We start from the raw sequence: 26469 nt of genomic DNA, 5'->3' as shown, positions 1-26469 counted from the left end.
ATGTGTACAACGTATAGTTTCGTGCGCATCTAAGGCCTCATTTAGCCCAGGTACACACTACTGCGATCACAGACATCTTATGCGATTTGCAACCGCACCTGCGGTGACGATCACATGCGATGTCTGCGATACGCGAGTTCAGCCTCAGGCTAGGTTCACACTGCTGCAGTGCGAATTTAGCGCGATTTTGATCCAATTGCGTTGCGAGTTTGCATTGCAAATTCTTTATGTGTTCTTGCGATTCTACTGCAAATTTTGCAATCTATGGAGCTGAATTTGCATCGCACACGGATCAAACTCGGACAGGATCCTTTATTTACGCAGCTTAGATTCGCAAAGCATTGATGTGAACAGCACTCATGGAAAACGATGTTATTAAAATGACGAATTTGAGCGATCGCAACGGCTCAAATTAGCAATAAAATGTGTGTGTGTGTGTATCAGTGTGTACCTAGCCATATAGTTGTATGGCTGAACTTCCATTAGATTCGCAGGAAAAAAGTGCAGGGTCTCCCCCCCCCCCCACTGAAATCGGATCACATGGGTGTTCTCACCTATGGGATCCGATTCCTGTGCGAGTTCACAGTTCGCATTGCAATCCGAGCAGCGGTTTACAGAAGGCAGTGTGAACTGCCTGCGGGAGAAATGTGATGCGTGAACCAGCGCTGGAATCACGCTGGTTCCCGCATCGCATCAGTGTGAACCTAGGCTCAGATTTGAGGTGGGGGGGTGCCAAAAAATGCGTAGTTGAGTCTCATTTTTGCCAACCGCCCCTCCTTAAGCGTCAATAGGCTGCAGATGGGGGTGTTTACAGGCCGTGGAAGCGATGCCGCACTTCATGTCAGTGGCAAAGTTCACCCCACTTCCGGTCAGCAAGCTCACTGAACACTATATATTCAAGTAAATAAAGAAGCACCACAAATGCCCTGCAACCTTGTGCAATGCATGTGGATGTGGCACTTTTGCTGGCAAAATGGCATTAAAACAGGCGACGAGGAGTCGCATCACTTCCTCACCCCCATCAGCCGCCGTCATTATACTGCAGCGGTTGGCAGGGCTGTGCGAATTGTCGTAGGTGTACAACCGCCACTTTAAGAGCTCTAAGGGGGGGGCGTACGACACCGGAGCCGATGCGCGTGGCCGACGGTCGTAATGTCCGCCGGTATACCCCGCAATCACTCCTCAATGAGCCATAACGGGGATCTGTCAATGTAAAACAGACAGATCCCCATCCTGTCAGGGAAGTAGAGAAAGATCTGCCATTCCTAGTGATCAGAAACAGCGATCTCTACTACCAGTCAGTCCACTCCACCCACAGTTAGAAACACCTCCCTAGGGAACACCTAACCCCTTGATCACCCCCTAGTGTTAACGCCTTCCCTGCCAGTGACATTTATACAGTAATCAGTGGCTATTTTTAACTCTGATCGCTGTATGATTGACAATGGTCCCAAAAAAGTGTCAAAAGTGTCCAATTTATCCGCCCCAATGTCGCAGTCCCGCTAAAAATCGCTGATCACCGCCATTACTAGTAAAAAAAAAAGAATAATAAAAATGCCATAAATATATCCACTATTTTGTCGACGCTATAACTTTTGTGCAAACCAATCAATATACACTTATTGCGATTTTTTTTACCAAAAATATGAAGAAAAATACATATTGGCCTAAACCGATGAAGACTTTTTTTTGGATATTTATTATAGTAAAAAAGTAAAATATTGTTTTTTTTTGTTTTTTTTACAAAATGGTCGGTCTTTTTTTGTTTATAGCACAAAAAAAAAAAAAAAACCGCAGTGGTGAGCAAATACCACAAAAAGAAAGCTCTATTTGTGGGGAAAAAAAGGACATCAATTTTATTTAGGTACAACGTCGAACGACCATGCAATTGTCGGTTAAAGCAAACAGGGCCGTATTGCAAAAAAAAAAATTGCTTGGTCATTAAGGGGGCAAATCCTTCTGGTCCTTAAGAAGGTGCTTTTTTGCCACTCGCCAACCGCCCCTCCTTAAGAATCAATATGCTGCAGACGAGGTTGTTTACAGGCCACAGCAGTGATGCCGCCATTCATTTCTGTGGCAAAGATCGCACCATTTGCAGCGATCAGTGGGTGGCAAGCCCACTGAACGCTACAGATTCAAATAAATGGAGAAGCACCGCAAATGCCCCGCAACCGCGTGCAATGCATGTGGTTGTGGTGCATTTGTCGGCAAAACCGGGGTTAAAACAGGTGGGGAGGAGGTGTCGCTTCACTTCCTCACCACCTATCAGCAGACTTTCGAGTGTGATCTGAAAGTGGATCGGGCTTCAGAGGCAAGGGAGATTTAGACGCATGTCTAAATCCACCTTAAAGGCAGCACTATAGTAATTATTAAACTCATACACTTAGCTTATCCTACATGCAAAAAAATGTGCGCTGTGTTAAGCTACACACAAGAAAAAAAAAAAAAGGAAGGAAAAGGAAGGAAGAGTGGGACATAGTTGCGTCCAGAGCTATACAGACCTGCATATTTTATGCATGGACGCACATAAATGCATGCACACTTCAATGCATAAGCATTTAGGAGAATTTAAACGCCTAAGGGCTCATTCAGATGGGTCCTCGTGGGCAGGAGCGGGTGCACAGTTCTAAACGCATATTGTCTGATTTTAGGTCCGTGCTTTTGCCTAAATGTCAGATTTTGACATTCTGACGGTGTACATGCAGCTGCTGTGCCTGCATCCACTAGAGGCTGTCTGAGCGCAGCTTTAAGTTGGATATAGGTGCGGCAGACAGCTGCAGCGCACAGAGGACGGGTCTTCGGGTTCATCTGAATGAGCCCTGAGGCATCATTTACACAGGCATAAGCATATTTTCTGCACACAATGCAGGTTCTTGTTGGCAGAGCCGCCATAAAATACATGCCTAAAGTAAAGTACTTGTGTTTAGACACGCGTAGATGCGTACAGCAATTACACTTACAAGTCTTCTAATGGATTATGCGTTTTTGTGCATACACATGTAAAATATGCAGATCTTTGTCGCCATGTGGGCAGCTGTGTCCTACTAGAACAGTGCACATTTTTGTGTGTGTGTGTTCGTGTTCTCATTGATTACTATAGTGTGCATTTAGATGTGTACAAATCAAACAAATATGCTGTACATATCTAAATGTGATATTTTAAATAGCTGGTACCCAAAGATGCCTCCTTCTACCTTTATAGACTCAGTGGGGTTGATTTGCTAAAACTGGAGAGTGCAAAATCTGGTGCAGCTCTGCATAGAAACATTCAGCTTCTGGGTTTTTAGTGTCGGTTCACACTATGCAGTGCGGAAACCGCATGCAATTTTGAACAGGAATCGCACCAGATTCCTGTTCAAATCACACGCGATTCTTCAGCAGTGCGATGTGAGCCATCATTTCACACCAAAAGCATGCAAGACCCTTTTTTTGGCCGCACCATAATCAGATTGCACTACGTTTTGCAAACTGATTTCAGGGTGTCGTTAACATACACACCTGCAGCGATTCGTATGAACGGGGTGCGATTTGGATGCGGTTGCGGAATCCGCTGCAAATTCACAGCACACAAGTGTGAACTGGCACTCATTGTCAAAGCTTAATTGAACAAGCTAAAGTTAGAAGCTGATTGGCTGCCATGCACATCTGTACCAGATGCTCCACTCTCCAGTTTTAGGCTTGGTTCACACTGCCGCAACTTGGGATCCGACTTGTGAGACCTCGAGTTGCGTGACATGTGAAATCCCATGTTAGTCAATGATGGCTGTCTTAAAGCGGAGCTCCAGCCTGCCCCTCCAAAAATTAAAAGTCAGCAGCTACATATACTGTACCTGCTGACTTTTAATATTAGGACATTTACCTGTCCAGGGATCCCGTGATAGGAGGCCCCTGTCTGACTTGTCATTTGACCAATCGAAACAATCCCAGCGTGACATAAATTCCTTTTAGGCCAGGTTCACACTGGTGCGACACGACAGCCGTCCTACTTTGGATCCAACTTTGCCCTGCGACTAGAAGCCGACATACGTCCGACTTTCAATGAATGGGGATCCGACTTGGATCCCTGCCAATACCAGGCACTGTGTTTGGTATGAATCTTGAGGGGGAACTCCACTCCAAATTTTAAATAAAAAACCGGCATGGGTTCCCCCTCCAAGAGCATACCAGGCCCTTCGGTCTGGTATGAATTTTAAGGGGACCCCCCATGCCGAAAAAACCGTGTGGGGGTCCCCCCCAGAATCCATACCAGACCCTTATCCGAGCACGCAGCCCGGCCGGTCAGGAAAGGGGGTGGGGACAAGCGAGTGCCCCTCCTGAACCGTACCAGGCCGCATGCCCTCAACATGGGGGCCTTGCGGCCTCCCCACCCCAAAGCACCTTGTCCCCATGTTGATGAGAACAAGGGCATCTTTCCGACAACCCTGGCCGTTGGTTATCGGGGTCTGCGGGCGGGGGGCTTATCGGAATCCGGGAGCCCCCTTTAATAAGGGGGCCCCCAGATCCCAGCCCCCCACCCTATGTGAATGAGTAGGGGTACATCGTACCCCTACCCATTCACCTAGGAAAAAAAAAAAGTGTCAATAGAAAAAAAACACACTAGACAGGTTTTTAAAGTAATTTATTAGGCAGCTCCGGAGGTCTTCTTCCGACCATGCCCCATGCCTATATAAGTCGTTGCACAACGCGCACACGGCATTACAGCAGGAGAGAGCGTTGTGTCAACATCGAAAGAAGAGCAGAGGGAAGAAGATGGAGAAGACCGGGCCACCGCTAGCAAAAGAGTCGGCAAAAGAGCAGAAGATAGCAGAGGAGCCCGGCAGAAAATACCGTAGAGCGGGAGTAGAACCGGAGAGCGCGGAAAAGAGGCCGGAGAGCGCGGAGAAGAGGCCGGAGAGCGCGGAGAAGAGGCCGGAGAGCGCGGAGAAGAGGCCGGAGAGCGCGGAGAAGAGGCCGGAGAGCGCGGAGAAGAGGCCGGAGAGCGCGGAGAAGAGGGAAGAGACCCCCGGAACTCGGCGTAAGGGGGTTCCCCTTAAAAACCATACCAGACCCAAGGGCCTGGTATGCTCTTGGAGGGGGAACCCATGCCATTTATTTATTTAAAATTTGGCGTGGAGTTCCCCCTCAAGATCATCAGAGCACAAGTCGCATGCCAAAGTCGGATCATGCAAGACGGTGATCCGACTTTGATCCGACTTCAATGATAGTCAATAGGCTGAAGTAGGATCAAAGTCGGACCAAAGTAGTACAGGGAGCATTTTCAAAGTCAGACCGACTTGTGTCGGACCAGTTAAGACGGCTCCCATAGGGAAACATTGGTTTTCACACGTCATGCGACATGAGCTCCCAATGTCGGAGCGTTTGTCGCACTAGTGTGAACCTGGCCTCAAAGTCGGACTGGCTTGTGTCGGACCAATTAAAGAGGAGGTAAACCCTGATGGGTTTTACTTCCTCTCTTTTCCCCTGCAAAGTAAAAGCATAATGGGCAATTATGCATCGCATACTAGCCCATTATGGTACACTTACCTGCAAACGAAGCCCGTGATGTCCCCGCTGGTGGCCGCATCCATCTTCACCCCTTCGTGGCTGGAGTCGCGGGAGCCGCCGGTCACGGCACGGGCCCTCTAGAAAGGGCACCTTCGTGCCCTTTCTTCAGTGCGCATGCACCCATGACGTCGTTGCAAGCTTATATGGTAAATATCTCCAGGTTTAGTAGATATTTCAGGTACCTACAGGTAAGCCTCATTATAGGCTAACTTGTAGGTAAAAGTGGTGTAACTAGGTTTACAGCCACTTTAAGATGGCTCTCATAGGAATTCATTGATTTACACACATCATGCAACACGAGCTCCCAATGTTGGAGCAGATGTCTTACCAGTGTGAACCCTAATGCTGGAGAGTGCATTATCAGTCTCACTTCTGCATAGAAACCAATCAGCTTTTAACCTCAGCTTGTTCAATTAAGCTTTGGCAAAAAACCTGGAAGCGGATTGGTTTCTTTGCAGAAGTGAGACTGATTTGCACTCTCCAGCATTAGTAAATAAAGCCCTAAATAAGCAGAGTTTTTTTTTTAACTCATTGCACCTAAAAAATACATAAAAGTTTGAATGGGGCCTTACACAACAAGAGCTTCCAAAATGGCAAAAATGGGCCTTTTAAGTTAACTTCATGATGTTCTTATTTTTAAAAAAGTGTTAATAAATATTTTACGAATTGATAACTTATTTTAAATTATATACATTTTATATATTTTAAATATATAAAAAAAAAGTTATTATAACCCACCCCTAATCTAAACCCCCTCATTGGATGTATGCAGATTTTTAATACCATTGTAAAAGCACCTTCTTTACTATTTGGTAAAATGTGTGCTTTTTTTTTTTTTTTTTTTTTTTTTTGAGTGCAGCTCCCAGCTGTTCACTCATTATGTGATGGATTCCTAATAGGAAGTATTGGTGTAATCATTGATTGACCACATGAGGAGCGAAGGGTAGGAGGAGCATCTGTGTCAGCTTCATTCCCAACATATGTACAGCGTTGCTTTTAGTTACTCCTTGGGGACTGTGCTTTAAATTTTTGTGAAAAACACACTATTTTCCTGAATGGTTAACTAATAAGGAGTTTGAAAATGTCCTCTATTAGCTAACACTTTAAATGAAACCCAGTTAACATTTATTACTGAATTAGAAGCATACTATTCAGGTTTAGGCTGGGTACATACCATCAGAAAATATGGGGCGAACAATCCTCCGGTTTTCCTCTATGTTTCACAGTGAACCCGAGGATGGTACTAATTGTTCGAAAATTCTCGAACGTCTTTTTTTTCGTTTGATACAGAAACTGGCTCTCTATGTAGCCAGTTCATACATCTTCGGAGCGGCTCCGGTGAGAATTGCACAGGAGTCCTGTGCGTCTTCTGGTCTGTTTCAGACAAAATTTTGGGCTTAAATCGGACCTGAAACGGTGAACAGGGATGCACCAGACCCCTGCTGTGAGCCGCTCCGTGCTGCAGTTTGAACCCAGCCTCATACTTACTGATGCTGCATCTCTACCCTGTCGCTGAGAACTGAGTGATCAAAGACAACTGATCGCTCAGTTCTCAGTCTTCACTGAGCAGACTGCCAGTCAGTCACCGGCTCTCTCCCCCTTCCTGACCAGAGCACTACGTCGCTTTAACTGACAATTCTGTGGTTGTGCGACATTGCACCCAAACAAAATTGACATCCTTTTTTTCCCACAAATAGAGCTTTCTTTTGGTGGTATTTGATCACCTCTGCGGTTTTTATTTTTTGCGCTATAAAAAAAAAAAAAAAAAAAACGCAATACTTTTTACTATAATAACTATCCCCCAAAAATATATAAAAAAAACATTTTTTCCCTCAGTTTAGGCCGATATGTATTCTTCTTTTTTTGGTAAAAAAAAAAAAAAATCGTAAGCAGCATATATTGATTGGTTTGCGCAAAAGTTAAAGCATATACAAAATAGGGGGTAGTTGAATGGCATTTTTATTATTATTTTTTTTTTTTTTACTAGTAATGGCGGCGATCTTTATCGGAACTGCGACATTATGATGGACACATCGGACACTTCTGACACATTTTTGGGACCAATGCCATTTGCTATAAAAATGCACTGATTACTGTAAAAATGTCACTGGCAGGGAAGGGGTTAACCCTAGGGGGCGATCAAGGGGTTAATTGTGTTCCCTAGTGTGTGTTCTAACTGAAGGGGGGAGGGGACTGTGTAGGGGAGATGACAGATCGCTGTTCATACTCTGTATGAATCTCTTTTTCCCTCAGAGATCCGGAAACTGTGTGTTTACACACACAGATCCCGGTTCTCGGTGTGTTAGCAGTGATCGCGGGAGCCCGGCGGTGATCGAGACCGTGGGTGCACTCACATCAGCTCCGAGGAAGAACGGCAGTGCGCGCTTCCCTAGTGGCCACAGGGCAAAGCGACGTAACATAACGTTGTTTCGCCCAGCCGTGCCATTCCAGCTGGTCGGCAAGTGGTTAATGCTCACTAGAGCGCCGGGCTGTGCAGGGGGTGGGAGCAGCTGGCGCAGGCTCTCAGAGGCTTGCTGAGAGGCTTAGCCCTCTTTCGATCCAGGCATCTGGGTGAATCTCAAGTGTGAAGTCTGGATCTTTCCTGAGCCTGGCCCGGCTCAGTGACATCTGTCGACAGCTGTCTTTAGCCCACTGTCAGCTGAAAGCAAGTCACAGGAGTGCAGAACATAATTTTAGTATGTAAAGCTCACAAGCCTATAAATGATGATGGTCAAAAGGACTCCAGGCCTGCTCTGACTTTTGAGTCACTCAATTCAACCAGGATGCTAGAATTAAAGTGATTATAAAAGTTGTTTTTTTTAAATAACACACATCATGCTTACCTGCTCTGTGCATTGGAGAGTTCTGTGCTCAGGCAAGGTTTGCACTCGTACTGAAGCAAACTTCACTAGACCACAAGTGAACCGTGCCCGGGACCACCTCTTCCAAGTGGCCCGGCATGGTACACGTAAACATTCCCAGGCATGGTTTGAAGCACTCACTACACAAACGAACTGGACCAACAGGGTAAACTGTGGCCAGGCTTGGTTAAAACTGCCAGTGCCTAATTCTTTCAGATTTTGTATCATTCTGTATTTCCTCAAAGGTTTCTGAACCCAAAAAAATTAAAACAGAGTTAGTCCTATGGGACAGCCACAATAACTTTCTCTTCCACTAAATGAGGCATAATACGGTATCTGCCAGAGCCTTGAATTTCTATTGGTCTCTTGGCAGTTTTTTAACATAGGAACAATGGGGAGTAACTGAAATCTCCAGTCTGCATCCTTTTATGATCTAGGGAACAAAAATGCTCTGCTCAAAAAACGTTTCCCACTGACTGTAGAAAAGAAATGGCCTTTTCCCCACATTTGGCCAGGCGATACTCTTTTTAAGAGGTTGAGAGGCTGAATAAAATGCTGTCTTAGCCCTTTTTTATGAAAGGACCACGTCTTTTTAGTTGGTACCCAATTTAGACTTGTGTTGTCCACAAAAAGGCTTTTTGTAGCAGAACCTTTTCTGCTTAGAAGGAAACTACTTCCACTTCTGAAAAGATGGCGTCAAAACAGTATTTTGACCTGTATCAAAAATGAGAATACCTTTAAAAAGGGATACCACAAAGCTTACTTTTTGAAGTCAAATCTCTATTCCAGTCCTTGAGCCAAGTGGCTCTCCTGGACGAATTAATGAGAGCTGTAGCTTTGGCTGTAGGCTTAATGGACTCTACTGCAGCATCTGCCAAAAAGCCACCCCTTAGCCACTATACAAAATTGATTCCTGGATCTGCTCAGTGGGGCGAGAAGCTCAACTGTCTTACCCACACATCCAAGTTCCTAGCCACAGATAGTGGAAGCCAGGGCTGGACCCAAAGAGAGGGGGATGTGTCCCAAACTCTCTTTAATAATGAATTTTACTTTCCTGTCCATCTGATCTTTAAGAAGACCTAAATCTTTAGGGCCCATTTACACCAGATGCAGTGGGATTCATTTTTGACTGCACTTCAACAGCATAGAGACTATAAAAAAAAAAAAAAAAAAAGCTATGTTATCTTATAGGCATAGTTCACACTATTGCTGTGCAAAAAGCACAGCAAACTGCATTTTTTCTTCACTGCAAATGCACAGAAACTCACACAAATGCATGTAGATGCACAAAAATTAACCCCAACGCAGCGAAATGCACATAAAGCCCAAGGAAGAAAGAAGACAGAAGTGACCTCAAAAGGAAAAAAATTCACAGAAAACGCATACAAAAATGTGCGTCAAGTGTACTTCACTGTGCATACAAAAGTGTGCAGTAAATGCGCAGTTTCTGGTGTGATTGGACCCTCAAATGATAAATCGGTTTCTAGATAGCTAAGACAGTACTTCATCCACTCTTGGACACTTATATAGCACCTGCTCCTGGGATTTGAAGGGCAAGCGCCACTTCCAATATCTGGATATAAAGAGCTTTTTCTCAGGACATTTCCTCTCCTTAAAAATAATTTCCCTAAGGGGCTGATGGACAAGAAAGAACCTACTCCTTTGTTCTTTTAAGCCTGTATACATAGGGTCATTAGAAGACAGAACTGGCTCAGAATTGTCAGTCTGCTCGAAAGTATATATGGCTTTGAGCAGCTCATTGGTCTCATCCAATATAAACCATTATTTTGTAACACTACTGACCTCTGTAACATCTAAATCCTCAATGGAACAGGCCTCTTCTTCCAATGAGCGGGCTGACTGCTAACCTCCTCTGGCTCCGAGACTACCTGGATATCTGGAACTTACCAAACTACCGGAGCATGAAGCAAAAAATAATATTACCTCTCCAAAGTATTTCTGTACCCCATTCACACCTATGGCTTACTTCTGAATGTGAAGTCCTAAGAGTTCAAGTGGAGGATGGCTTTGCCTGCAAGGAGGCAGGGGTCCCTTTACAATCTGCTATTTCCTCATTATCCATAGTGACGCAATGCAAAAGGTGACCTCAGTCCGTAGCAAACACGGCTGATACTAAGGCCAACTAACCTTACAAAATCTGATAATGATTTATAAATATCACTGCACAACTCTGATGCAGGAAAATCGCTGTCTAGTGCACCCTTCCCATGCCCAGCAGCATTTGCTCTCTGCAGTGTTCTTGGCAGCTCTGTTGAAGGTTGGAGTATGCATTGGGCTAGTCTTTGTGTATTACAGATACCCCTTGAAATTTTCCACATTGTCATGTTACAACCAAAGACGTAAATGTATTTTATTGGGATTTAGTGTGATAGACCAACACAAAGTGGCACATAATTGTGAAGTGGAAGAAAAAGATAAATGGTTTTCAAAATGTTTTACAAATAAATATGTGAAAAGTGTCGTGAATTTGTATTCAGCCCTCGAGTCAATACTTTGTAGAACCACCTTTAGCAGCAACAAGCAGCAAGTCTTTTTGAGTATGTCTCTACCAGCTTTGCACATCTAGAGAGTGAAATTTTTGTCAATTCTTCTTTGCAAAATAGCTCAAGCTCTGTCAGATTGGATGGAGAGCATCTGTGAACAGCAATTTCCAAGTCTTGCCACAGATTCTCAATTGGATTTAGGTCTGGACTTTGACTGGGCCATTCTAACACATGAATACACTGGGATCTAAACCATTCCATTGTAGCTCTGGCTGTATGTTTAGGATAGTTGTCCTGCTGTCAGGTGAACCTCCACCCCAGTCTCCAGTCATTTGCAGACTAACAGTTTTTCTTCTAAGATTGCCCTGTATTTGGCTCCATCCATCTTCCCATCAACTCTGGCCAGCTTCCCTGTCCCTGCTGAAGCAAAGCATCACCACAACATGATGCTGCCACCGTGGGGATGATTTGTTCAGGGTGATGCGCAGTGTTCGTTTTCTGCCACAAATAGCAATTTGCTTTGAGGCCAAAAAGATCAAAGTTTGTCTCATCTGACCAGAGCACCTACTTCCACAAGTTTGCTGTGTCCCCCACGTGGCTTCTCGCAAACTGCAAATGGGACTTCTTATGGCTTTCTTCTTGCCACTCTCCCATAAAGGCCCGATTTTTGCCTGTGGACAGATTCTCCCACCTGAGCTGTGGATCTGTGGATCTCTGCGGCTCCTCCTGAGTTACCATGGGCCTCTTGGCTGCTTCTCTGATTAATGCTCTCCTTGCCTGGTCTGTCAGTTTAGATGGACAGTTGTCCCATGCTCTTTCCATTTTTGGATGGTGGATTGAACAGTGCCCCGTGAGATGTTCAAAGCTTGGGATAATTTTTTATGACCTAACCCTGTTTTAAACTTCTCCACTACTTTATCTTTGACATGTCTGGTGTGTTCCTCGGCCTTCATAATGCTGTTTTTTCACCAAGGTTCTCTAACAAACCTCTGAGGGCTTCACAGAACAGCTGTATTTATACTGAGATTAAATTACACACAGGTGGACTCTATTTACTAAGTAGGTGACTTCTGAAGGCGATTGGTTCTACCAGATTTTAGTTAGGGGTATCAGAGTAATAGTACAAATGCACACCACACTTTTCAGATATTTATTTGTAAAAAAAGAAAAAAAAAAAAAAATTGAAAACCATTTATCATTTTTCTTCCACTTCGCAATTATGTGCCACTTTGTGTTGGCCTATCACATAAAATCCCCCACAAAAAAAATTTACATTTTTGGTTGTAACATGACAGAATATTTCAAGCAGTATGAATACTTTTTCAAGGCACTGTATGCTATGCCTCTAGGCCTTATAGTAGGTTTAACAAACCTACTGGACACTATTGGACTGTGGGCAGGGTGAAGAGAATATTCCCTGCATCTGAAGTCAGCATCAAAATCTAAGTGCTTTATCCAAATTATCATTTAGAATTACCATAATCAACACAAGCACCCTATATTGGCAACATTGTGAAAATAGTTTCCAGAATTACTGTTACGGAGTTGGAACCCATTAATGGTATTTGAATGCTACAAATCATTATGGCCTGTTCGAATGCAAGGGAGCATTAATACATTTAAAACAAGTCTAGCGTACAGAAAAATTGGGCTTGAAGGATCAGTTCATTAACCTGAAAATATGGGGCTGGAAAAAACATATTTTTCAAAACCAGTAAAGTGCCTGAAAATCACTTAACAACAATGGCAGTCAACCAAACCATCAGCTATCTAGAATTCTGTAAGCCATGTTTAGACCAACCAGTCTGCTACAGAGGCTAACTGGAAATGTAAATGTTCTGTCCCCTTGAGAAAAGCAACTCCTCATCCAAGCCTCCTGGTCAGCCTTGAGCTCAGGTTTCCACATTAATGTGTCCCAGCAGATTATTCTTTTCAAATGCAGAACATCAGACCTATGAAAGATTTAAAATTGCCTTTATTTGCAAGAGTGCACAACACCATATATTTTTTTTCCTATCCTCCCCCACTTGTCAATGCCTGTAACCTTCTGTTCATATACAATCAGCATCCTTGTACCTTTACTTGCTTTTCTGCCTTTAGATTAGTACATTGTATTATTTTCATCTACTTATCTTTTCATGGACATACACAAATGAATTTAAGGTTTTCTGTGACTAAGCCTTCCTGATGATACAAGGATGGGTATGTACATAGGCCCAAGCTTCCAAGGATCATTGCTGACAACCAGATCCCCCTCCTTCCTCAGCATCAGCTCAGTCCTTTCAGTTGAGAGCCAGCAATCAAGCAATGCCCAATGTTTCCTGCACTCGGTCAGCCTACTCCTTATCAAATTATTTACCCCAAAAGTTTTATTCAGTTTTTCAAGTTTTGTTTTAATGTTGTAGAAATCATCATGTACAGAAAAGTGCAACATAAAAAAAAGTAGCAGAGGCAAGTACATAGTAACAAGTCCGCCAAAATGTGGAGGTAACACATCAAATTACATCACAAGTTATAAAAAGGTAAAAATAAGTGCACATTTCCATCATCAGTATGATTTAGAAGATGGGCCAATAGGGAAAAATGCTGCCAGCAAAGGCACTCGCCTCAGTAAAGGTATGGGGAAGGAGGAGAATGCTCTGAAGCCCAAGAAAGGGCACCATGCAGAAGGGGAGGAAAAGGACGAAGAGGATAAGGAGGAGGATGGCAAGAGGAAGAGGATGATAAGAGGAGAATGATAAGAGGAAGGGGATGATAAGAGGAAGGGGATGATAAGAGGAAGGGGATGATAAGAGGAAGGGGATGATAAGAGGAGAATGATAAGAGGAAGAGGATGATAAGAGGAGAATGATAAGAGGAGAATGATAAGAGGAAGGGGATGATAAGAGGAAGGGGATGATAAGAGGAAGGGGATGATAAGAGGAGAATGATAAGAGGAAGAGGATGATAAGAGGAGAATGATAAGAGGAAGGGGATGATAAGAGGAGAATGATAAGAGGAAGAGGATGATAAGAGGAAGAGGATGATAAGAGGAGGGGGATGATAAGAGGAAGGGGATGATAAGAGGAAGGGGATGATAAGAGGAAGGGGATGATAAGAGGAGAATGATAAGAGGAGAATGATAAGAGGAGAATGATAAGAGGAAGGGGATGATAAGAGGAGAATGATAAGAGGAAGGGGATGATAAGAGGAAGGGGATGATAAGAGGAAGGGGATGATAAGAGGAAGGGGATGATAAGAGGAAGGGGATGATAAGAGGAAGGGGATGATAAGAGGAAGGGGATGATAAGAGGAAGGGGATGATAAGAGGAGAATGATAAGAGGAAGAGGATGATAAGAGGAGAATGATAAGAGGAGAATGATAAGAGGAAGGGGATGATAAGAGGAGAATGATAAGAGGAAGAGGATGATAAGAGGAGAATGATAAGAGGAGAATGATAAGAGGAAGGGGATGATAAGAGGAAGGGGATGATAAGAGGAAGGGGATGATAAGAGGAAGGGGATGATAAGAGGAGAATGATAAGAGGAGAATGATAAGAGGAAGGGGATGATAAGAGGAGAATGATAAGAGGAAGGGGATGATAAGAGGAAGGGGATGATAAGAGGAAGGGGATGATAAGAGGAAGGGGATGATAAGAGGAGAATGATAAGAGGAAGGGGATGATAAGAGGAAGGGGGTGATAAGAGGAGAATGATAAGAGGAAGAGGATGATAAGAGGAGAATGATAAGAGGAGAATGATAAGAGGAAGAGGATGATAAGAGGAGAATGATAAGAGGAGAATGATAAGAGGAAGGGGATGATAAGAGGAAGGGGATGATAAGAGGAAGGGGATGATAAGAGGAAGGGGATGATAAGAGGAAGGGGATGATAAGAGGAAGGGGATGATAAGAGGAAGGGGATGATAAGAGGAAGAAGTTGATAAGAGGAAGAGCAAGAGGATAAGAGGATGATAAGGAGGATGATGATAAGAGGAGGAGGACCAGTTTTCAAATTGGGTTATGTGTTTTGGGGAGTCCGGTTGACATTCAAGGAGGTTGTAAATATTGTGACATATTTCAGTAAAATAGAAAACCTTGGTGCTCCTAATCAATTTCAATGTGGCATTGACTGTGAAACAATGCTTGCAACGTGTAAAAAAAAAAAAAAAAAAAAATTGAAGTACCACACCACTACTAGCATTATTCCAATTAAAGTCAGAAGGACAATCCAGAGTAGCCAGTGTTTTGGGAGTCCAGCATGCCCTCTTCATCAGGGCTTGATTGACAACATAATGAAGGGACTTGAAGTGAACTGCACCTTTAGTCCTCGTTCACACTGAGCACGGCTTTGAAATCATGCAACTTCATCTGAACTCGCACAATTTCAAAGCCGCATTTTAGTCCAACTTCGGAGGTGACTTGAAAGACATCAGTGCTGGTTCATGCACAGATGTCTATTGAAGTTGCCCCCTGAAAGTTGCCAAAATTAGTGCAGGAACGTGCAGGTGATGCAAAGTCAGCAACACACCGATGGGGATGCTCCCATTGCTCCCATTGCCGGCAATAGGCTGCGATTTGACCTGTCAAATCACATGTCAAATCGAGCTGATGTGAACGGGGGCTTGATGGCAGTGTGATTGCACAGATCTTGTAAGCAGCTGGTTTGACACTGCTGCCAAGGTCTGTGCTTGTATTTACATAAAAAAAAAAAAAAAAATCATGTTTGGATACTCTTTGGGTTGCCCCCCTAACTTTTACTGAAATAAAGTTGTATCTGGCCCTCTTAGCAGTGGCGTGGCACTTCAATTTCCATTTTTGTTACATTACACTACAAACCAAGGGGGTGTAGAAGCCGCCTGCCTGGGAACCAGATTATTTACAGTATATTAACAGCAATACTTTAAAATTAGGAATACCAATGAGAAAACCTTATGGGTCAAGCACTATTTTCCCACTTTCCTTAACTTGAAACAAAGTTTGACAGTTTTAGAATATTTCTGATTACTGCAAAGGTTTAGGGCTGGATTCATACTTGTGCATCATAGAAACAGGTGATAAAACATGCACTACTGCAATGCACATCAACACATAGATGTTAATTCGCTGTGCATTGTGGAGTCATGGGTTATCAAGAAAAAAATATTTTCTCATTCACTAAGGGCTGAGAGCACATTCAAAACAACCGGGCTGCATTATCATAATGCAACATGTCTCTCGCCAGTATCTCTTCCAGAAGAGGAGACTGGTGATTCAGTGTTACATTCTCTACCCCCTACTGACTGGGCGCCTAGCACTGCAACATATCTTCTGGAACCCAATAAGACCCCTTTGCTGGACAGCCAATTAGGAAGTGCCCGTGTCAACAAAGCAATGTACACTTAATGATGCCCCAAATGCAGGACACAAAAGCAGTGAGCTTCCAATAGTAGTGCATGCACTACTTTTGGTGTGGTGTAGTGATTTGGGCACATTCTAAAATGAATGGGTTCAAATCGCACCGCACTGAACCATATGCAAATTCCTCAGGAACGCACAGTACATTCCTGTGCGATTGCTAAGGTGAACAAGCTCTTAAAGGAACCCACCCTGTGGCCACTAGGGGTGCGCAGTTAACCCCTTTATCGGCCCCTAGTGTTAACCCCTTCCCTGCCAGTGACATTTTTACAGTAATCAAGTGTGTTGGGGGGCACAATATTTTTTTTAGTTTGGGGTGGTATTTTTCACGTGGGGGGGTTCTCATTTTAAGCCTTAATAGACCCAAATGGCCCTGTATGTATTGGGGGGGCAGGCTATTTTTTGTTTCGGGTTAAAATCTTGCAGCTGCGATATAGATTTGTAAGTTTTTTCTAAAGCCATACATCTTTGAAGCAGCATTTTTGATACATGCTACAGATGCACCACTTTACAGGCAGAGTAAGTCCCCCCAAGTTACTAGCTTTTAAGCAATCTTGCATTTTTAAAAAGGCACTTCTCCTTGTTTCGTTTTTTGGCTAAATTGGTGACATTGATATATGTCCCTCAGGGTGGGGCCTGGCCCTCATACCCATTTTAAGGTCAATAACTAGAATATAAGCCAGCCAAGTGGGGACTTGCAAAATTAACAAGTCAGTTCCCATAGACTGCAATGGTGTTTGTTGTATAACTTTTGCCCATGTTAGGCTCTTTGTTTGCCTCCTGGACCGGGGGGTTTGTCCCATCTGTAATTTTATAGCATGCTGGATGTGCTTAATTTTGGACAGGGGGTGGCTTATTTTGTGCTATTTGCATTTGGGTTGTTCTGGGCATGCTCAGGGACTGTTTTTTTTTCTGTGGCCAAAATGCGTTTTCAATTTCCTCATTAGCACACAAACCTAGGTTATATAAAGCTTGCAGATAGCATTCTTTACCTTGCCCTGAAGAGAGGCATGAGTGTGCGAGTGTGTCAAGAGAGTACATTTGAATGTTCTTATAGTTTGTAACACGTGTTTTCTCTTTGTATTTTGTTTTTTATGTCTTGGAAAACAGATGTGTTTTCTAGCAAGTATTTTTTACTTTTGGTTTTTTTTTTTTGGGGGGGGGGGGGGGGGGGATATTTTTCACCGAAATATTTTTGATGTTGTCAATCTGTGTTGTTCGTTTCACTTTGTTTTAATTGTCTGTGCTGCATTCTTTTGCAAAATCTTCCTCAAACTGTTGTGACTACTAAAATGTTTAAATCCTTAAGAGACTGTCCATTTGTGGGCACAGTCCTTTTAACTCCTGTTAAATTTCTCTGCAAAATGGTCAGACCTCAAAACCACATTCTGTTAGTGTCTCAAACATACGTGTGTTTTTTGCTTTCCTTGCTCTTTTCCAAGTCCCGTTTTGTTGACCAATAAAATTTGTAGCAAATTTTTATGTTTTATGTGCTTTGTTAATAATTTGTCTTGCAGATGCATGCTCAATCCAAGTAATGCATTTTACACCCCCCCCCCCCCCGCCCCAAACAATTTTCATGCAACAGATTTCCCAGCTGATGCTTAACTAGGCTGATTGGCATGGAAAAACAAAAAAAAAAAAAAAAAAAAAGGTGTGATTTGTCTAAAAGCTACTTTCCTGGTGCCTTCATGGTAGCATATGCATAGCGCAGTGGTTCTCAGCCTCAGTCCTCAAGTACCTCCAACAGGACATGTTCTGGGAATTTGGCCGGGTTCACACTGGTGCAACATGACAGCCGCCCTACTTTGGATCCGACTTTGCCCTGCGACTTGAAGCCAACATACGTTCTGACTTGGATCCCCGCCAATACCAGTCACTGTGTTTGGTATGAATCTTGAGGGGGAACTCCACACCAAATTTTAAATAAACCGGAATGGGCTCCCCCTCCAAGAGCATACCAGGCCCTTCGGTCTGGTATGGATTTTAAGGGGAAACCCCTACGCCGAAAAAACGGCGTGGGGGTCCCCCCAAAATCCATACCAGACCCTTATCCGAGCACGCAGCCCGGCCGGTCAGGAAAGGGGGGTGGGGACGAGCGAGCGCCCCCCCCCTCCTGAACCGTACCAGGTCGCGTGCCCTCAACATGGGGGGGTGGGTGCTTTGGGGCAGGGGGGGCCGTGCGGCCCCCCCCGCCCCAAAGCACCTTGTCCCCATGTTGATGAGGACAAGGGCCTCTTCCCGACAACCCTGGCTGTTGGTTGTCGAGGTCTGCGGACGGGGGGCTTATCGGAATCTGGGAGCCCCGTTTAATAAGGGGGCCCCCAGATCCCGGCCCCCCACCCTGAGTGAATGAGTAGCTGCTAGCGTTGGCCCGGTCTTCTCCATCGGCTTCTTCCCTCCGGTCTTCTTCCGATGTTGACACAACGCTCTCTCACGCTGTAATGCCGTGTGCGAGGTGCGCAACGACTTATATTAGGTATGGGACGTGGTCACCGGGTGATGTCACCCGGTGACCCCGCCCCTTATGACGTCACAGTCCCGAGGCATGATGGGATTGATGTCATAAGGGGCGGGGTCACCGGGTGACATCACTGGGTGACCACGCCCCATCCCTATATAAGTCGTTGCGGACCGCGCACACGGCATTACAGTGGGAGAGAGCGTCGTGTCAACATCGGAAGAAGAGGGAAGAAGACAGAGGAGAAGACCCGCCCAACGGTAGCAAAAGAGCAGAAGATAGCGGAGGAGCCCGGCAGAAGATACTGGATAGCGGGAGAAGAACCGGAGAGCACGGAGAAGAAGGAATAGACCCCCGAAGTCGGAAGAAGACCCCCGGAGCTGCCTAATAAATTACTTTAAAAACCTGTCTAGTGTTTTTTTTTTTTTATTGACACTTTTTTCCTAGGTGAATGGGTAGGGGTACAATGTACCCCATGCTCATTCACATAGGGTGGGGGGCCGGGATCTGGGGGCCTCCTTATTAAAGGGGGCTCCCAGATTCCGATAAGCCACCTGCAAACCCCGACAACCAACGGCCAGGGTTGTCGGGAAGAGGCCCTTGTCCTCATCAACATGGGGACAAGGTGCACCCACCCCCCATGTTGAGGGCACGCGGCCTGGTACGGTTCAGGAGGGGGGGGGGGGCGCTCGCTTGTCCCCACCCCCCTTTTCTGACCGGCCGGGCTGCGTGCTCGGATAAGGGTCTGGTGTGGATTTTGGGGGGACCCCATGCCGTTTTTACGGCGTAGGGGTTCCCCTTAAAATCCATACCAGGACCCAAGGGCTTGGTATGCTCTTGGAGGGGCAACCCATGCCGGTTTTTTATTTAAAATTTGGCGCGGAGTTCCCCCTTAAGATCATCTGAGCACAAGTCGCATGCCAAAGTCGGATCATGCAAGACTGCGATCCGACTTTGATCTGACTTCAATGATAGTCAATGGGTAGGATCAAAGTCAGACCAAAGTAGTACAGGGAGCATTTTCAAAGTCGGGCCAACTTGTGTCGGACCAGTTAGGACGGCTCCCATAGGGAAACATTGATTTTCGCACGTCATGCGACATGAGCTTCCAATGTCGGAGTGTTTGTCGCACTAGTGTGAATCCGGCCTTTATCTAATGTCGCGTACACATGACGGCAATTTACAGCATACTTGGTCCGGCGGACCGAAGTCCGTCGGACAATTCGATCGTGTGTGGGCTCCAGCGGATTTCTTTTCCCCAAAAGTTCGATGGACCTAGAAATGAAACATGTTTCAAATCTTTCCGACGGACTCGAGTCCGGTCAAAAAGTCCGCTCGTCTGTATGCTAGTCCTGTATGCTACGGACAAAAACCGACGCTAGGGCAGCTATTGGCTACTGGCTATGAACTTCCTTGTTTCAGTCCGGTCCTACGTCATCACGTACAAATCCGTCGGACTTTGGTTGATCGTGTGTAGGCAAGTCCGTTCATTCGGTAAGTCCGTCGTAATGTCCGTCGAAAAGTCCGCAGGACAAAGTCTGCTGTAAAGTCCGCTCGTGTGTACGCGGCATTAGCTAAATAGCTGTCCAAAATACAAAGCCATTGACTGTGATTTAAAGCACCTGTGCAAGATGAAGGCAAAAGTACAGCATGTCCTACTTTATTTCAGCACACACCAATGCAGCGCAATGGTGTGAACTAAACTTATTCGAGGACCTTTAAATTACCTTGTCTTTGCACTGTATCTGCGTTGGGCAACACTGCCTGGGCAGCACAGTGGTGTAGTGGGTAGCACTCTTGCCGTAAAAAGGGTCGTTGGTGTGAATCCCAACCACGACACTACCTGCCTGGAGTTTGCATGTTCTCCCTGTGCCTGCGTGGGTTTCCTCCCACACTCCAAAGACATGCTGGTAGGTTTATTGGCTGCCGTCTCAATTGGACCTAGTATATAAATGTGAGTTACCTTAGATTGTTAGCTCCTTTAGGGTAGGGACTGACGTGAATGTACAATGTATACGTAAAGCGCTGCGTAAATTGATGGTGCTATACCTAAATAATAATAATAATAATAATAAAAATAAAAAGGGACTGGTGCAAATAAAGCAAAAACAATACCAAAGAAAGCAATATAAAATACATATAAATCATTAACATTAATGAAAACTTGTTCAATAGACAGTTCAAGGGCATGGCTAAACGTGGTTTTGTAGGACATGTAAAAAGGACGGACAATTCAGCAGTAATTTAATACCACAGTGTGGAATTCCAGTGAAAGTGATGCAACAACTCCGTTCATGATACTGCAAGATAGGAAGCCTCTATGCAGGTCACTCATTTCACTTTAATGTGTAACATCGCTGGAGGAACAAAGTCCTAAGAAGTTAAAGGGAAGAATTGGATGCAGTATAATCCTGATGCAAATGACTGCACTAAAGGAATACTGAGAGGAATTTATTATGCTGGTCAGAGAGGTATTTGGCACCAGAGTTACATGGAATTTAGATAGATAATCTCCCAAGGCCCTCTGATCTTTCCTTGACAAATTTTTCTCCCCAAAACGCACACACACTTTAAACGATTGCATTTATACAGTAAAGCTAGATTTTTCATTACTGCATCATAAAAAGCTCGTCTTTAGGCATACATCTTTAACCTGTTCCTACCCCATCCCGATGGTCCTTAATGTTAGGTGGGCTTTCTGATCGCTGCGATTGTCCATCACAGTGGGGTTGATTCACTAAAACTGGAGAGTGCAAAGTTTGGCGCAGCTCTGCATAGAAATCAGCTTCCAAGTTTGTCAAAGCTCTTAATTGAACAAGCTGAAGTTAGAAGCTGATTAGCCATCATGCACACGTGCACCAGATTTTTTCACTCTCCAATTTTAGAAAATCAAACCCACCCAGTGCATGATAAGGAGCTGGTCCCGCTGGCTCCCGATCACAAATAGAGACCAGGAGCTGTCTGTGATGGCTTTGTCACTGTGCTGGTAATGATCAGCAAGCATGCTCTCAGCGCAGAAACCTCGGCCACCATGAGCGCATATGTGCGGAATATTTGTGTTAGGGCCAGTTCACACCATGAATGCACAGGAGCGTGCTGGGCAGTCCTGTGCGTTTTACATGCGATATGGGTGCGGTGTGATTTCAACCCATTCATTTGAATGGGATGAAATTGCGCCAGACAGCAGCAAAAGTAGTGCATGCAGGATAAGAGTAGCTTGACTGTAGGCTACTGACCTGTGTTTTGGGTGTCGCTAGCATTGCACTGACACCTGCTGCAGATCGCAAGTGCAGGTTCCCGCACGACATTCTGGTGTGTACTGCACCTTAAAGACCACCTTCCCTGCCAGCACACATATGCATTATGTGGTGGGCAAGAGGTTACTGCAGGCTCTACTGTTTTGCTTCACTTTCCTACATTTTAGCGTACATTTAAAAAAGCAGAATGCAGCAGCAAAAGTCATGCATTAAAAATGTGCAACACCTATGAATACCGCCCTAAATTTATATAAAATTTGCAGTCATATTTTTATCATAGAGTGTTACATATTTTAACCCACAAACTAGAAGATTGTGCCCATATACAGTAGCTCACAAAAGTGAGTACACCCCTCATTTTTGTAAATATTTTATTATATCTTTTCATGTGACAACACTGAAGAAATTACACTTTGCTACAATGTAAAGTAGTGAGTGTACAGCTTGTATAACAGTGTAATTTAGTTGTCCCCTCAAAATAACTCAACACACAGCCATTAATGTCTAAACCGCTGGCAACAAAAGTGAGTACACCCCTAAGTGAAAGCATCCAAATTGGGCCCAAAGTGCCAATATTGTGTGTGGCCACCATTATTTTCCAGCACTGCCTTAACCCTCTTGGGCATGGAGTTCACCAGAGCTTCACAGGTTGCCACTGGAGTCCTCTTCCACTCCTCCATGACATCATGGAGCTGGTGGATGTTAGAGACCTTGCACTCCTCCACCTTCCATTTGAGGATGCCCCACAGATGCTCAATAGGGTTTAGGTCTGGAGACCTACTTGGTCAGTCCATCACCTTTACCCTCAGCTTCTTTAGCAAAGCAGTGGTCGTCTTGGAGGTGCGTTTGAGGTCATTATGTTGGAATACTGCCCTGTGGCCCAGTCTCCAAAGGGAGGGGATCATGCTCTGCTTCAGTATGTCAGAGTACAAGTTGGCATTCATGGTTCCCTCAATGAACTGTAGCTCCTCAGTTTCGGGGTCTTGACAATCTTCTTATAGCCTAGGCCATCTTTATGTAGAGCAACAAGTCTATTTTTCAGACCCTCAGAGAGTTCTTTGCCATGAGGTGCCATGTTGAACTTCCAGTGACCAGTATGAGAGAGTGAGAGCGATAACACCAAATTTAAACACACCTGCTCTCCATTCACACCTGAGACCTTGTAAAACTAACAAGTCACATGACACTGGGGAGGGAAAATGGCTAATTGGTCCCAATTTGGAAATTTTGTTGCCAGGGGTTTAGACAATAATGGCTGTGTGTTGGGTTATTTTGAGGGGACAACAAATCTACACTGTTACACAAGCTGTACACTCACTACTTTACATTGTAGCAATGTGTCATTTCTTCAGTGTTGTCACATGAAAAGATAAAATAAAATATTTTTAAAAATGTGAGGGGTGTACTCACTTTTGTGCAATAATGTATATTGCACACATTTAATGCCAGTGCAAGAAACACAAGTTCAAAAAACCTGCCACTCCTCAATCATTTAGAAATATCCACTTGGGAGGCTATAAAATACAGTAACATTTTTTTTTCACATTGCCATTAATTCTACTAAACACTGAAGACAAGAAAGACCAGTAAAAAGAAGATGTGCTATTTTATGGACCCACCAGATTGCAGTGAGTGGGGAAGTTAACAGCCCTGAGGTCAAGAGATTATCTACTCAGCAAATAACTGAAAGCACAGGATGTGATGGCTTTCCAAAGTCACATGGCAGCTAGCAACAGCAAAAAAGTCATGTACATCTTGATGGTGGAAAAAAACTGAATGTATGCTATTAATGCCTATTAGCATTTTGGAACAAGGGGTTGCAACATGCTCCTTTATGACCTGTTTGATGGGCCCCTTTCACGCATGTATCATCCATTCATGCACGTTTTTTTCTCAGAAAAAAAAATGAAGAAAATGTTTGTTTTTTTTCCATCAGTTTGCACATCCATTTTCAGTTCAGCAGTCTCCTCTGCCCCCCTCACATCACCCTCACTGTAGTGTCCTCTGCCCCTTTCAGATCACAGTAGCACTGGATAGAGGGTGGGAGCGGAAGCTGCCGGAGTTAACTTTGCATATTAACAAGCTGGTGCCCTAGCAACCAATCACTTGCTGGGTAATCGGGAAGGTTATCTCAGGCAGCTCCCGCTCTCACCATTCATCCAGTGCTACTGTGCCCCTTTGTCCACTTTCCTCAATTGTTCTGTATAGTTTCTCTATGTGGAGGCAGCCATCTTGGTAGAGGCAGAGCTTTGCTTATGCCAGGGCTGTAAGTGAGCAGAATAGCAGCAACATAATCAGATAACACTCCAAACTTCCTGAGACTAGCAGTCAGCGGCAGCGTCTTGGATCTTAATCTCACACTGAAGAAAATTATATTATATTATATATATATATATATATATATATATACATACACACATACACATACACAGAAAGTATTCAGACCCCCTTCAATTTTTACTCTGTTATATTGCAGCCATTTGCTAAAATCATTTAAGTTCATTTTTTTTCCTCATTAATGTACACACAGCACCCCATATTGACAGAAAAACACAGAATTGTTGACATTTTTGCAGATTTATTAAAAAAGAAAAATTGAAATATCACATGGTCCTAAGTATTCAGACCCTTTGCTCAGTATTTAGTAGAAGCACCCATTTGATCTAATACAGCCATGAGTCTTTTTGGGAAAGATGCAACAAGTTTTTCACACCTGGATTTGGGGATCCTCTGCCATTCCTCCTTGCAGATCCTCTCCAGTTCTGTCAGGTTGGATGGTAAACGTTGGTGGACAGCTATTTTTAGGTCTCTCCAGAGATGCTCAATTGGGTTTAAGTCAGGACTCTGGCTGGGCCATTCAAGAACAGTCACGGAGTTGTTGTGAAGCCACTCCATTATTTTAGCTATGTGCTTAGGGTTATTGTCTTGTTGGAAGGTAAACCTTCGGCCCAGTCTGAGGTCCTGAGCACTCTGGAGAAGGTTTTCGCCCAGGATATCCCTATACTTGGCCGCATTCATCTTTCCCTCGATTGCAACCAGTCGTCCTGTCCCTGCAGCTGAAAAACACCCCCACAGCATGATGCTGCCACCACCATGCTTCACTGTTGGGACTGTATTGGACAGGTGATGAGCAGTGCCTGGTTTTCTCCAAACATACCGCTTAGAATTAAGGCCAAGAAGTTCTGTCTTGGTCTCATCAGACCAGAGAATCTTATTTCTCACCATCTTGGAGTCCTTCAGGTGTTTTTTAGCAAACTCCATGCGGGCTTTCATGTGTCTTGCACTAAGAAGAGGCTTTCGTTGGGCCACTCTGCCATAAAGCCCCGACTGGTGGAGGGCTGCAGTAATGGTTGACTCTCTACAACTTTCTCCCATCTCCCGACTGCATCTCTGGAGCTCAGCCACAGTGATCTTTGGGTTCTTCTTTACCTCTCTCACCAAGGCTCTTCTCCCCCGATAGCTCAGTTTGGTCGGACGGCCAGCTCTAGGAAGGGTTCTGGTCGTCCCAAATATCTTCCATTTAAGGATTATGGAGGCCACTGTGCTCTTAGGAACCTTAGGTGCAGCAGAAATTTTTTTGTAACCTTGGCCAGATCTGTGCCTTGCCACAATTCTGTCTCTGAGCTCTTCAGGCAGTTCCTTTGACCTCATGATTCTCATTTGCTCTGACATGCACTGTGAGCTGTAAGGTCTTATATAGACAGGTGTGCGGCTTTCCTAATCAAGTCCAATCAGAATAATCAAACACAGCTGGACTCAAATGAAGGTGTAGAACCATCTCAAGGATGATCAGAAGAAATGGACAGCACCTGAGTTAAATCAATGAGTGTCACAGCAAGGGGTCTGAATACTTAGGACCATGTGATATTTCAGTTTTTCTTTTTTAATAAATCTGCAAAAATGTCAACAATTCTGTGTTTTTCTGACAATATGGGGTGCTGCATATACATTAATGATGAAAAAAATTAACTTAAAAGATCTGAATAATTTCTGTCTCCACGATATATATATATATATATATATATATATATATATATATATATATATATATATATATATATAATTTTATTATATCTCTTTGAGATAGATAGAGCTATAGGCACAGAAGTGTCTAGGCACCCTCACTTGCTACGAAAGGCATGGCTGTTTTTCAGGAGGAATTTATGACAAAAAATATTTGTTCAGGGTCCTACTTAAGCATACTTAACGTAGAACTAAAGGCAAAACATTTATATTCATTTTGGATATTTTTGTCATCTGTGTACTATTGGGGAAATTTCCCATTGCCAAAACAGAAAGTGAGAGAAAATCCCTCCAATGTGGGGGAATCCCTGGTTATCACTAGGGTCCCCATTGGGAGATTTCTCCCCGATTTCTGTTCTTGTATCAACACAAAATTTGTGATTTTCTTGCACTTTCAGTATTACCAGTAAACAGGACAAATGGAGAAGGAGAATCTCCCTAATGG

At 44.1% G+C, this 26469-nt stretch overlaps 1 protein-coding gene across 2 annotated transcripts in view; it reads right to left on the bottom strand.

Annotated features, from left to right (window-relative positions):
- The window catches only part of RUFY3 (RUN and FYVE domain containing 3), a 132435-nt gene that overhangs the window by 87189 nt on the left and 18777 nt on the right, over positions 1 to 26469 (bottom strand). The window lies entirely within an intron of this gene.

The sequence above is a fragment of the Aquarana catesbeiana genome, linkage group LG01, assembly GCF_042186555.1.
Source record: "Aquarana catesbeiana isolate 2022-GZ linkage group LG01, ASM4218655v1, whole genome shotgun sequence".
Classification (NCBI taxonomy): Eukaryota; Metazoa; Chordata; class Amphibia; order Anura; family Ranidae; genus Aquarana; species Aquarana catesbeiana.
The sequence above is the reverse complement of the archived record's forward strand: the minus strand, read 5'-3'. Positions and strand labels throughout refer to the sequence as shown.